Source organism: Corythoichthys intestinalis, chromosome 22 (genome assembly GCF_030265065.1).
Source record: "Corythoichthys intestinalis isolate RoL2023-P3 chromosome 22, ASM3026506v1, whole genome shotgun sequence".
Classification (NCBI taxonomy): domain Eukaryota; kingdom Metazoa; phylum Chordata; class Actinopteri; order Syngnathiformes; family Syngnathidae; genus Corythoichthys; species Corythoichthys intestinalis.
This window is the reverse complement of record NC_080416.1, coordinates 27,757,274-27,768,409: the sequence shown is the minus strand read 5'-3', so window position 1 is coordinate 27,768,409 and position 11,136 is coordinate 27,757,274. Positions and strand designations below refer to the sequence as shown.

At 36.9% G+C, this 11,136-nt stretch overlaps 1 protein-coding gene across 3 annotated transcripts in view; it reads left to right on the top strand.

Annotated features, from left to right (window-relative positions):
• Positions 1-1,058: 1,058 nt before the first annotated feature.
• The window catches only part of LOC130910728 (POU domain, class 2, transcription factor 1-like), a 257,235-nt gene continuing 247,157 nt past the window's right edge, over positions 1,059-11,136 (top strand). For 2 of the 3 annotated variants that reach the window (XR_009061899.1, XM_057828253.1), the window contains exons 1-2: positions 1,141-1,316; positions 6,138-6,233. The gene's annotated coding sequence lies outside the window, so the exon portion shown is untranslated. The other variant, XM_057828254.1, reaches the window with a different exon arrangement.

The following is an 11,136-nucleotide window of genomic DNA, read 5'->3' as shown; positions in this document are numbered from 1 at the left end:
TTACAAATGGAAATGAAATTTTACATTTGTTCTGTAGGCCAGAGCTAAGTTATCAGTGTTTTAATTTAATTCATTTTCATATTAGTCACGTTTAATCGACAACAACTCAATTACACATACCGACTATGGAGTTTTGCGCTTTATTCCTATACATTTTGGAGGCTTAAACTCATTTGCATACAAGACGTTTGGATTCCCACGCGTGTTCCGAGTGTAATTGTTATCGAGTGACGACTTTATTTAACGAGCTTCCTGCTGCTGAAATCGATGGAGACAAGCCTCTAGTTCATTATGACAAATCAATTAAAAGGCTGAGACGCTTCCGTGACGTCACGCGCTTTCTATTCACCGGAAAGACGCGCACGCGCCTGGGTATCGATCCGACGAGCACGCGTGCACGCGCACCACCTCCCCCCGAACGCTGAACGTGGAGTTGACCTGCTTATCAAATGAAATCAGAATTTGGGATTGAATGACGACTGAAAATGGTTTTCATATTATTTTTGCTTCAATTTATTTTTGAGTACAAATTTATATATTGGTTTCGCATTTTGTATTGTAATATTTAATACGCAACTTTCATGCAAACAAATGAACTCTTTCAGTGGCATTAAACGTCCCAATTGTGCGCTTCTTTTCATTTTTTTCTGTAAATTTAAATGTGTTTTTGATTGGACGTCTACCCGCCAATGTGTTTATTTAGAAAAATTTTAAAAATGAAAATATCTAATTTACAAACAGTATAATTCGACATTTGTTTTCTCTCGAATGTACTTGAAATTATACTACACGGTGATAGAAACTACCTAAATAATTGCCAGATGTACATTTATGCGAAATAAATGAAAACAAAAGGATTTAATTTGTATTTTTCCTTAATACTTATCCAACTTAAATCGCATATCCACCTAATTTATAATTTATGAAATATTGTTGGAACTTAATTAGAAGCAAAAAAAAAATAAAATTATAAACGCGCCATATTTTGTTTTTACGTCGCAATAAAATGGCAGCTTGACAACAGCCACAACGTTATTGTGTCTGCAGCGTTGACATGATGAGTTTCTTTTAATTTTATAGAATCGATTTTTGTGGCTGACCTCGCCGCCGTGACGTCAAAGGTCAGGCCGGCCAGCCTACCACTGTTAATGCCACCAGACCCCCATTTTATCCTGCTAACCTTCCCCCCAGCGAATATACCGGGTTAGACCGACTCGGTTTCATCACGTCCCGGCGTCAGAAAGCCTCGAAAGCCGCTGGGAGGCTCGGAGGCCGCCCGCAGCGTCACTGCCATACAACGCCGTACTTTACGCCAGGTGTGTGTAATTTAGGACGCCATTATTCGATAACCGACGCCACCGCTGTTTAAGTTAGTAAAAAAGAGCAAAAGAATCACATTTTATTGTTTAAAACTGTCTAAATTACTCAATATGTCAAACAACTCGCAGTGTGTGATTTTTAAGTCGAGTTAAGTGAAACTGCCCCACGTTTAATCGTGTTTTGAAGGCTACGCACATTTACCTAAATGTTTGCTCATCACAATGAATGAATTTGGTCAAGTTAAACATTAATTTCTGCTTTTAAGTCTGTAGGACAAATCAAGGTGGTTGCTTTTGAGGTCAAGCAAATTGAAAGTTGAACGTAGGATAATTTCTTTGACATAAGGTTAGGTATGTGGATCAAAAATTCCAAAATTATTCCAGTAAAAAAAATTAGAAAGAGCCAATCAAAACTTTCAAATTGATACCAAAATAATGTAATTCTGTTGGCAAATAAGGGCGCTATGTAATTTTAAAGGTTGCTGATATATAGCACTGTATTTGTCCTTTGTTTTCCACAGTGTTGTTAATCTTTTAAAAACTAATTAGTTACAAATTAGTTCTCCCAAAAAGTAATTGAGTTAGTAACTAAGAGTAATTACTCGGCAAAGTAACTGACGTTACTTTTCATGTTCTACACCAGGGGTCCCCAAACTACGGCCGGATACGGCCCGCCTCCACATTTGGGCCGGCCACCTGAACAATTTTTTTTTTCTCAATAGTGTTATTTATTTCCTGGCTTTTTTCTGTGAAGAACCCAGAGAGAGTTATTTGGTTATTATCCATTTAAGTAATAGTGTTATTATTATAATATTATATTATTAGGGCTGTCAAAATTAACGCGTTAACGCGCGGTAATTAATTTTTTAAATTAATCACGTTAAAATATTTGACGCAATTAACGCACATGTCCCGCTCAGACAGTATTCTGCCTTTTGGCAAGTTTTACAGCAAGGCTTTTTCTGCTGTCTAACAGCGAACTCTTGTGGTCGCTTTGCGACATGGTTTATTCTTTTCTTGCCAGTTCAATATGGCTCCACAACGTCTCTGTTGTGCTTATATGATCCTTGGACAGGATTTGTCCGTAAGTATGGTTGTTGTAAAGAATGTACATATTATGTTAATTAGCGAAATGTTATATTTTTTGTATGGGACGCTTTTTATGTTTAGTTAACCTGTATAGCGTGCTAAGCTAACGTTGTTGCTAATGCAATGCTTGTGTACTTTTTTTTTTTTTTTTGGTAGTTTTAGGACGGTCTAAAGAGGACAATGGTTTGAGGCCATTTTATTAATAAATCAGATGAAAAAGGAAGAAGTCTGATTATTAAGGCGTCGTTCACCAGCTGTCTAGCTTTGGAAAAAGTAGACGCTTCGGAGTGAGGACAGCATAGACAGATTTAAATGACAGTAGAGTGAAATGCCCACTACAGTCCTTATGTACCGTATGGTGAATGTATATATCCATCTTGTGTCTTATCTTTCCATTCCAACAATTTATTTTACAGAATATATATATAATTCACAGAAAAATATGGCATATTTTATAGATGGTTTGAATTGCGATTAATTGCGATTAATTACGATTAATTAATTTTTAAGCTGTAATTAACTCGATTAAAATTTTTAATCGTTTGACAGCCCTATATATTATATTATTATTTTTTTTTATTTTATTTACTTTTGTTCCGTGAAAAATCCAGAAAGTGTTATTTGATTGTGGCTTTCTTAAAAACAATACATTTTTACATTTAGTCACTCCTTCAATCGTCACACTTTTTCTGTTACAAACTGACCCGGCCCCTCATCAGAGAAGGGAAAAGTTATGTGGCCCTCACAGAAAAAAGTTGACCCCTGTTCTACACGTTACTTATTACATGACCCGTTCTATACAGTGTTGTTAATAACGGCGTTACAATATAACGGCGTTACTAACGGCATTATTTTTTTCGGTAGTGAGTAAACTAATTAATTACTTATCTCATCTTGGCAACGCCGTTACCGTTACTGAGGACGGAAAGGCCTGTGTTACTATGCGTTATTATATTGGTTGAATGACGCGAGAAAAGTCTGAGGGAGACGGACTCACCAAGACGACAGAGCAGAGCAGGAGGGGGGAGGAGGCAAGAAAGTTATGACGCCAAGCAAACGCGATCTAGGTAGCTCCAATAATACCTGTTGTAGCCGATAGCCTACATGATATGGTTGATATGGTAGACATAGTAGATATCATATATATCTATATATATATGTATAGAACTAGATGCGAAATGACAGACACAGCACTAGATGCGTTAGTAAACAGCCGCCATCTTAAAGCAGTAGACTTCTTAGGAAGGCTCTGTTGTAGAGAACCTTCCTAGCGAACCTAAGTAACTTTTTATCTAAAATACTCCTAAATCGGCAAAATCTTGACTTGAATCTATCTTTAAATGATGAAGCAGTTTTAAAACTTTCACACTTTCACACTAATGCAATAATGGGAACAATTTTAACAACTTTTAACGGTTGATTCAGGGTAAAGGGTAAATTAGGGTAAAGAATCGGGCTAGGGCCAATTGTCCCAAAAACCTTTTAAAACTTCTCATAGTGTGGCCTATGTTTTTTTTTTTTTTTTTTTTTTTTAAGGAGGAAAAAAAATTAAAACATGAAAATTATCACCAGTTACTTTGCCAAGTAACTAATTACTACTCTTGCATCCAGGTAACCGAGTTAGTAACGCAATTACTTTTTGGGAAAAGTAATTCGTAACTATAATTAATTACTTTTTTAAAGTAAGATTAACAACACTGGTTCTATAACATCTTTTACATCAAATATGTTTATATTAACTGATTGAATTGAACTTTTTCATCCCCCCAAAAAACATAGGTCACTCTTTTTTTTTTTTTTTTTTTTTTTAAATGTCACCCATATAAGAGTGTGATGGTATATTCAAGAAAAGTTTAGGGCAAGTGACTATTTTTGAAAAACAAAAAACATTATTTTTTGTGGCATCTACAAGGACAACGGCCACTTAGTGACGATAATGCATACTGAAGAGGAGAACAGTCCAATATTTTCAATGAATTGTGCCCACCTGAACGCCACGAACTCTATGTAAAAAGTTTAACATGACACTCGCCACGCTAAATGCTAATGCTAGCGAGAACGCGAATGCTACAAATGCTAACGCTCCGAGCCACCTAGCATCGCGTTTGCAACGGTGTCACAACCCCCTTACCCTCCTTCCTCCTCCTGTTCTGCTCTCTCCGTGTCTCCCGTGTCATTCACCCAAATTGTAGTAACGCGAGCCTTCGTATCCTTAGTAACGATAACGGCGTTGCAAAGATGGGGAAAAGCAATTAATTAGATTACTCACTACTGACAAAAATAACGATGTTAGTAACGCCGTTATGCTCTAATGCCGTCATTAAAAACACTGGGTACTATGTGGATCAAAAATTCCTAAATTAAACCGCTAGAAAGAGCCAATTAAAACAGTCAAAATGATGATAACATAATGTAATTCTGTAAGCAAATAAATGTGTAATGAAATTGCTGATTTATTGCTGCCTAGCACTGTATTCGTCCCTTGTTTTTCATCATGTTTAAAGAAAAGTGTCACCAAAATTAACGAATTGGCTGCCATTGACTGTGATGGCTGTCCAATCCATTTGAACTTGGAGTGGTTGGCAGTGAATGAACAAATTGGCTCTCAGTTCAAATGGATTGGACGTCTACTTGTGACTAATTTATAGACAACTAACAGACAAAACTATCGATGATTTAGGTAATCGATTATTCTATCAATCAGTGATTTCAAATAACCAAGTAATCAGATTACGAACATTTAATGCATTGCGGAATAAATTTTAGGATATCTAAAACAAAGAAGTGTTTATGCTTGCAATATCTTGGAGTGGTAAGATTACACTTTCAAAAGAGCATTAAATACGGAATAAAATTCCTGAATTTCTTCAAATTATGCAGAATTGCACTATCATTTAACAAGAACAATAAATGCATTTAAGTAAATTAAAAATACCTGAGCCTAGCCTCCAACGATATTAAAAATAAATCAGGATCAAGTACAACAAAAGAACAATTGGCTTATCTGCATTGTAAAAGTCATCTAGCTTAAATGCTATAAAATGCTAACTTTTTTTGTAACAATACTCGGAACAAATCGTTGAGACACATATTCCCACAAAAAAAAAAAACAACAGCTAAATATACTACTAAACTAAATAACGAATGTATAAACCAACATATTAGCTTAAAAACATATCTTATGTTGGTCTTTACAGGGAGCGGCTGGATTCCGCCTTGTTAGAAGTTATGGCATATTTACTGCTATCACTAGAGGGCAGTGTAACCACTCAAATCAATAAAACTAAACACTTTCCAAACCATTACAATCACTATAATTAAACCAAGAGTTAATCGGATAGAGACATATGCATGTTTTAATGACATTCCCAGGAACGGTGGGTATTTTGAATTACTCACATTTGATTGGCTAAAACAGTACAGGCACTGACAAAATGTCTGTCCCTATGTTGGGCAGCTAATTCCTAGAAATACTGGTTTTTATTTGTTTTTCTCCACTATTACACATAAAAAAAAAAAGAAATTCAGTTATTGTTTTCCCTCCAATTTATTAAACAAGATTCTTCCCGATGAGAAGACATTAAAATGGTGTTGTCTTTCAATTTAAGTCCATATTGATCGCTGTTACATTTAAAGAAGAAACAAGTGATTTGATACGTAATCGTCTTATTTTGTTCGGGCAGTAGGTGCAATTTTCTAATGGTGTGTTTCCCTTCCGTGGCTAATAAGGATCATGAGTGTCTGCTAGCTGATAAGCTAGAGAAACCCTGCTGATGCTGCCCCCGCATAACCCCACCACCACCATCACATAAACTGATAACAGCCGTAAGTAAGATCATATGTATGATTTCTCTTGCTTGCTTTTTTTTTTTTTGTGTGTGTGTGTGCTTGTGTGTGTATGTATGTGTGTTTTCAAAACTGACACAGTTGAACAATTATGTCCGCAAACCAAAAAACTGAATAGGAGCAACTAGACTTTCCTTGGTGTTGAACAGTTTTCATCTTCCATTTAGAATCTTAAGTTGCATTTCAAAAATCAGGGATACTCGTTTTCTGGACAATTCTATAAGGAAAGAATCGAAAGTTGGAGAGAGGTGTGAAGCAAGCCGTATATCAAACCCTCTTTAATCGGAGGAGGTTTTTTTGCCATCGCTTCTCACCTGCTTACAACAATCTCCTGACATCTCACCACTAAAATTGTCTCATGTCAAGTGGCCAGTATTGAACCGTTGAACCCACCATGCAGATGAACGTCTAATCTCTTTGCATATGGGACATCATGGGACACCTACCAGAAATTTAATATACGGTACTTATTCTGTATTTCGTTTATTTATTGTAAATAGGGTGACTTTAGCAAGTAAACCAATTTTGTAATTATGGTAGCCAATGAATCTAGCTAAATAGGTAAATCATTAAACAAAATGACCAAAAAACAATCAATCTATTGACTAATTTCCACCCAGTCAATTGATATTAGGGCTGCTGCAGCTATGGATTATTTAAGTAATCGATTAATTCTTCAATTAGTTAGGTCAAATGAGTAATTGGATTAGGAACATTTAATATGTTGCAGAATAAATTTTAGGACATGTAAAACAAAGGCTTGCTAATATTCCACTTTCAAAAGAGCATTACATGTGAATACAAAATAAAATTCCCGAGTGTTTTTTTCAAACTATGCAGAATTGCATTTTCATTTTCCAATAGCAATAAATGCATTAAAATAAATGAAAATACCTGAGGTTAGCCTCAAGCGATTTTAAATTAATAAATGAGGATCAAAGTACAACAATTGGCGAACTTACATAGCAAAAGTCAGCGAGCTTAAATGCGATAAAATGTTTTTTTATTTTTAATTTTTACAACGCTCTGAACAAATTGTTTAGACACGTATTCCCACAAAAAACTGCTAAGTATATCTCTAAACTATGTAACGAATGTATAAACAAACATATAGTCATAACATACCTTATGTTGGTCTTAACAGGAAGCAGCTGGATTTAGCCATGTTGGATGAGTTTTGTCATATTCACTGTTGCCACTAGAGGGGAGTGTAACTACATGTGAACCCTTTCAAAACCATGACAACGGATTCTAATTAAACGAATACTCGAAGCAGCAAAATTAGAATCGAAGCTTTTTACTAATCGAATGACTCGAGTTAATAGATTAATCCTTGCAGCACTAAATTGGTGTCAATCGTTTATGCTTTGTTTGTGCTGTAAAAATTTTTGTATGTGCCGCTATCGTTCTAGAGATAGATATTAATTTCGAGTGATGTCACCCAGTCCCCCATTTATTGCAAAATGACCCCGAAATAGATGATTTATGTCATATTCACTGTTGCCACTAGAAGGCGGTGTATCCACCCAAATGAAAAAAAACTACTTTAAATGCAAACACTTTCAAAAAAAAACATTACAATGCCACTCTAGTTAAACGAATCCTCGAAGCAGCCAAATTTAATTCCAAGCTTTTTTCTAATCAAATTACTCAAGTTAATTGATTAATCGTTGCATCACTAATTGATATAAAGTTGCTAACATACGAATAGACTAAATCGTTACCCATCCAAGTGACTGACAATCCAAATAAACAAACATGTACTCAAATGACTAATCGATTGACCAACTAATCGACAAATACACTAACCTTCCAAAGACTTAACTGACCAATCACTTGACTTTATACCCAACCAACCAAGCCTTTATCGAGAGACCTCTCTCGGTTACATCACAGGAAGTACCGCTTGTTTGACGCGATCAGGCAGGAAAACTCTTACTACTCCCGGATTGATTTCCTATAATCCGCACACGGCGTGTGTGTCACTAACCGCCTGTCGCCGTGGCGATAATAGCCGCTAATGAGATATTAACCCCTGAATAATGAAGCTGGAGCATCCATCGATTTCTTCTGCCTTGATCAATAGTGTTGCGGCGCGTTTGACGGCGGCGTTGGCTTGACCTCGTCGCCCGAAAGCGAGTTGACAATTCTGACGCGCACACTCGCTAGTGTGTTGTCCAGCTGCTTAGGATGCGAGCGAGCAGTCGCGGCCTCTGGGTCGAAGGTCAGCTTCATACCAGACGTCTGACCCCATCCACAAGGGTTGACCTCTGGGGTCACGGGTGTGTTTGTGGGTCTGGAGCCTTAAAGATTGAGCGAAAGGACAGATGGAGGAGAACGTATCGAGTCATTTTAAGGCAAATGGACCTTTCAATGTTTATTATTTGTAGTAAAACGTTGAGCCAAGTGTTCATAATACATTAAAAAGTATTTTTTTCCTCCTTGATATATTTTAGAATTGCTATTGTAATATTAAATTTCAAATGGCTTATGCAAATATGTTATATGTAAATGGAAGTTCTCGGTCTTATGATTTTATACAGGTGAGTCAAAAACAAAATCGCGCCGCAAGTTAAACACAAATCAATCGATAAGGTAGATTCATTGTCCGACACAATTACAAAAAAAAATTACTTCTGTGAGTGTTTTTTTTTCTTTGACGATGTTTGAAGGTTATGTGGAGAAGGCAGAAATATCAGTCATTGTAGTTTAAAGATTTTTTTTCTCAGGCTCTCTGGTCCTTTCTTGTTGATTCTTTTCCATCCCTTGATATGTCACATGACCTTCACCTCTGAACTCCCTAAGAGACTCACAAGACAAATACACACTCGGTGCAAATAATGATTTAGTAGACTTTTACATTTTGTGCTGATTTTTTTTTTTTAAATTTTCCAAATCCAACATCAGCCTGTTATCTGAATCAATTGAATAATAATGGAAGGGATACTAACAAATAATACATACAGTGGTACCTCTACATACAAAGTTAATTCGTCCCAGGACCTTGTTTGTTTTTATTTCATAAATCCTTAATAAATACTGCTGGTACTATTACAAATGGCAATTACACATAGCAAAACAAATATAAAGAAAAATTGGAATAGTATGATTAAAATAATAATTCCTGTAATAATCAGGTTCGAATGTGGCGGACGTTTTATGCACGCTGTACCTGAACGCACCGTGTGGCTGACAATGACAGTGAGATAGAGAGTGTGGTAGAGATTTTACTTTGTCTTTTGATGTTTTGTGCAGGCATCAACTGTGGCGGACAGTAGGCGTGTTGTGTTGCATAAGTTGATGGAATAAATGATTAGAAACCTGACAAAGATGGCGATTTCTTTGGCGATGTTACCACAATAATAATAGTCACCTTAACTTCTAAAGACTGGTGAACAGAGGTCGGAGGAGGACCGCCGAGATCGTAGACATTTTACGGCCGTATTGTCGAGCCACTTCACTGATGCGCACACCAAGCTCATATTTTTCTATCATTTTCATCTTCATTTCATTGATAGGCATCAGCTTTTTCTTTTTTCACCACATGCACTAACTAAAGTAGTGCCAGTACTGGCAGGGGGCGCCAATCCGGCCCGAATTGGTGGTATCGGTATCAACGAGTACCAACATTTAGGGCACCGATACCATCTACTGGCATCACTTGAAAGCAACAGTCCTGTCCTCCCCAAGTGAGCTAAATTCCCAAATCCCGATGCATGACATCAGAATGATTTTGTCTCTTGATTTACCAAACGAAATAAACACCTTCGTCTTCAGTAATAAGTGTGTTCGCAGCAACACAAATCCGCGATGATACGCTGCTCATATAAATATGGCATTCACAATTGGTTAGCATGCGTTGACTAGCGTCTGCTGTTGTGACGACATTGGGATCAGAAAGTCCTAGAGTTGCCACCTTTCAGAAATAGAAGTATGGGTTGTCTCCCCCCCCCCGCGCCCAAAGCTGTACAGGCAGAAAAAAACAGACATCCCCAAAACTCCTAAAACGTGTAGAAATGTACCTATTCATGTACAGTATACTCCATATTGGTTCAATAGGGAGCACAATATTTAATTCCCACACTCATGCGCACACACTAGATATCATCAAATAGCAACCGAGATGTGCTATGTTAGAGCCCATGCCAACTCTCGCGCGCACACTAGATATCATCAAATAGCAACCTAGATGTCCTACGTTAGATCCCATGCCAACTCTCTCGCGCACACACTAGATATCGTCAAATAGCAACCTAGATGTGCTATGTTAGATCCAATGTCAACTCTCGCGTGCACACACTAGATAACATCAATTAGCAACCTAGATGTGCTACGTTAGATCCCATGCCATTAGCTTCGTGAGGCCAGAGTGACGCGCAGTCCATATACTATATTGATGAATTAAAAACCGCCATCACTGAATGGAAGTTAAGCTGGCCAAATCAAGCCATACCACTGACTATACATAATGCTGCAAGTACTGTTAATTCAGTACGTGACACAGATGGACTCGGTCCACAAATGGATGTTTTGCTCATGTGGTAAATATACAGTAGCTGCTTAAGAGAGCGGCAGCAATAAACGGTGTGCCCCAGTTCACTTTACAAACAGTAAAGATTGTTCTCAGCACTTTTATACAAAATATCTGCAGATCAGTAAGAAGTAAGCACATAAATATCATGCACTAAAATGCTTGTTTATATGATGGCTTTGTTATTTTTGCTTGTTAGCAAATAAAAAAAACATTAAAAAAAAGTTGTATTTTCTGTTTCAAAGCATTAAATGTATTGAATTGTATCGAAAATCGTGCCAAACCGTGACTTAACTGTATCGTTGCATCCCTTATACAACATACAGTATACATGGTGGAAAACACTCAGGT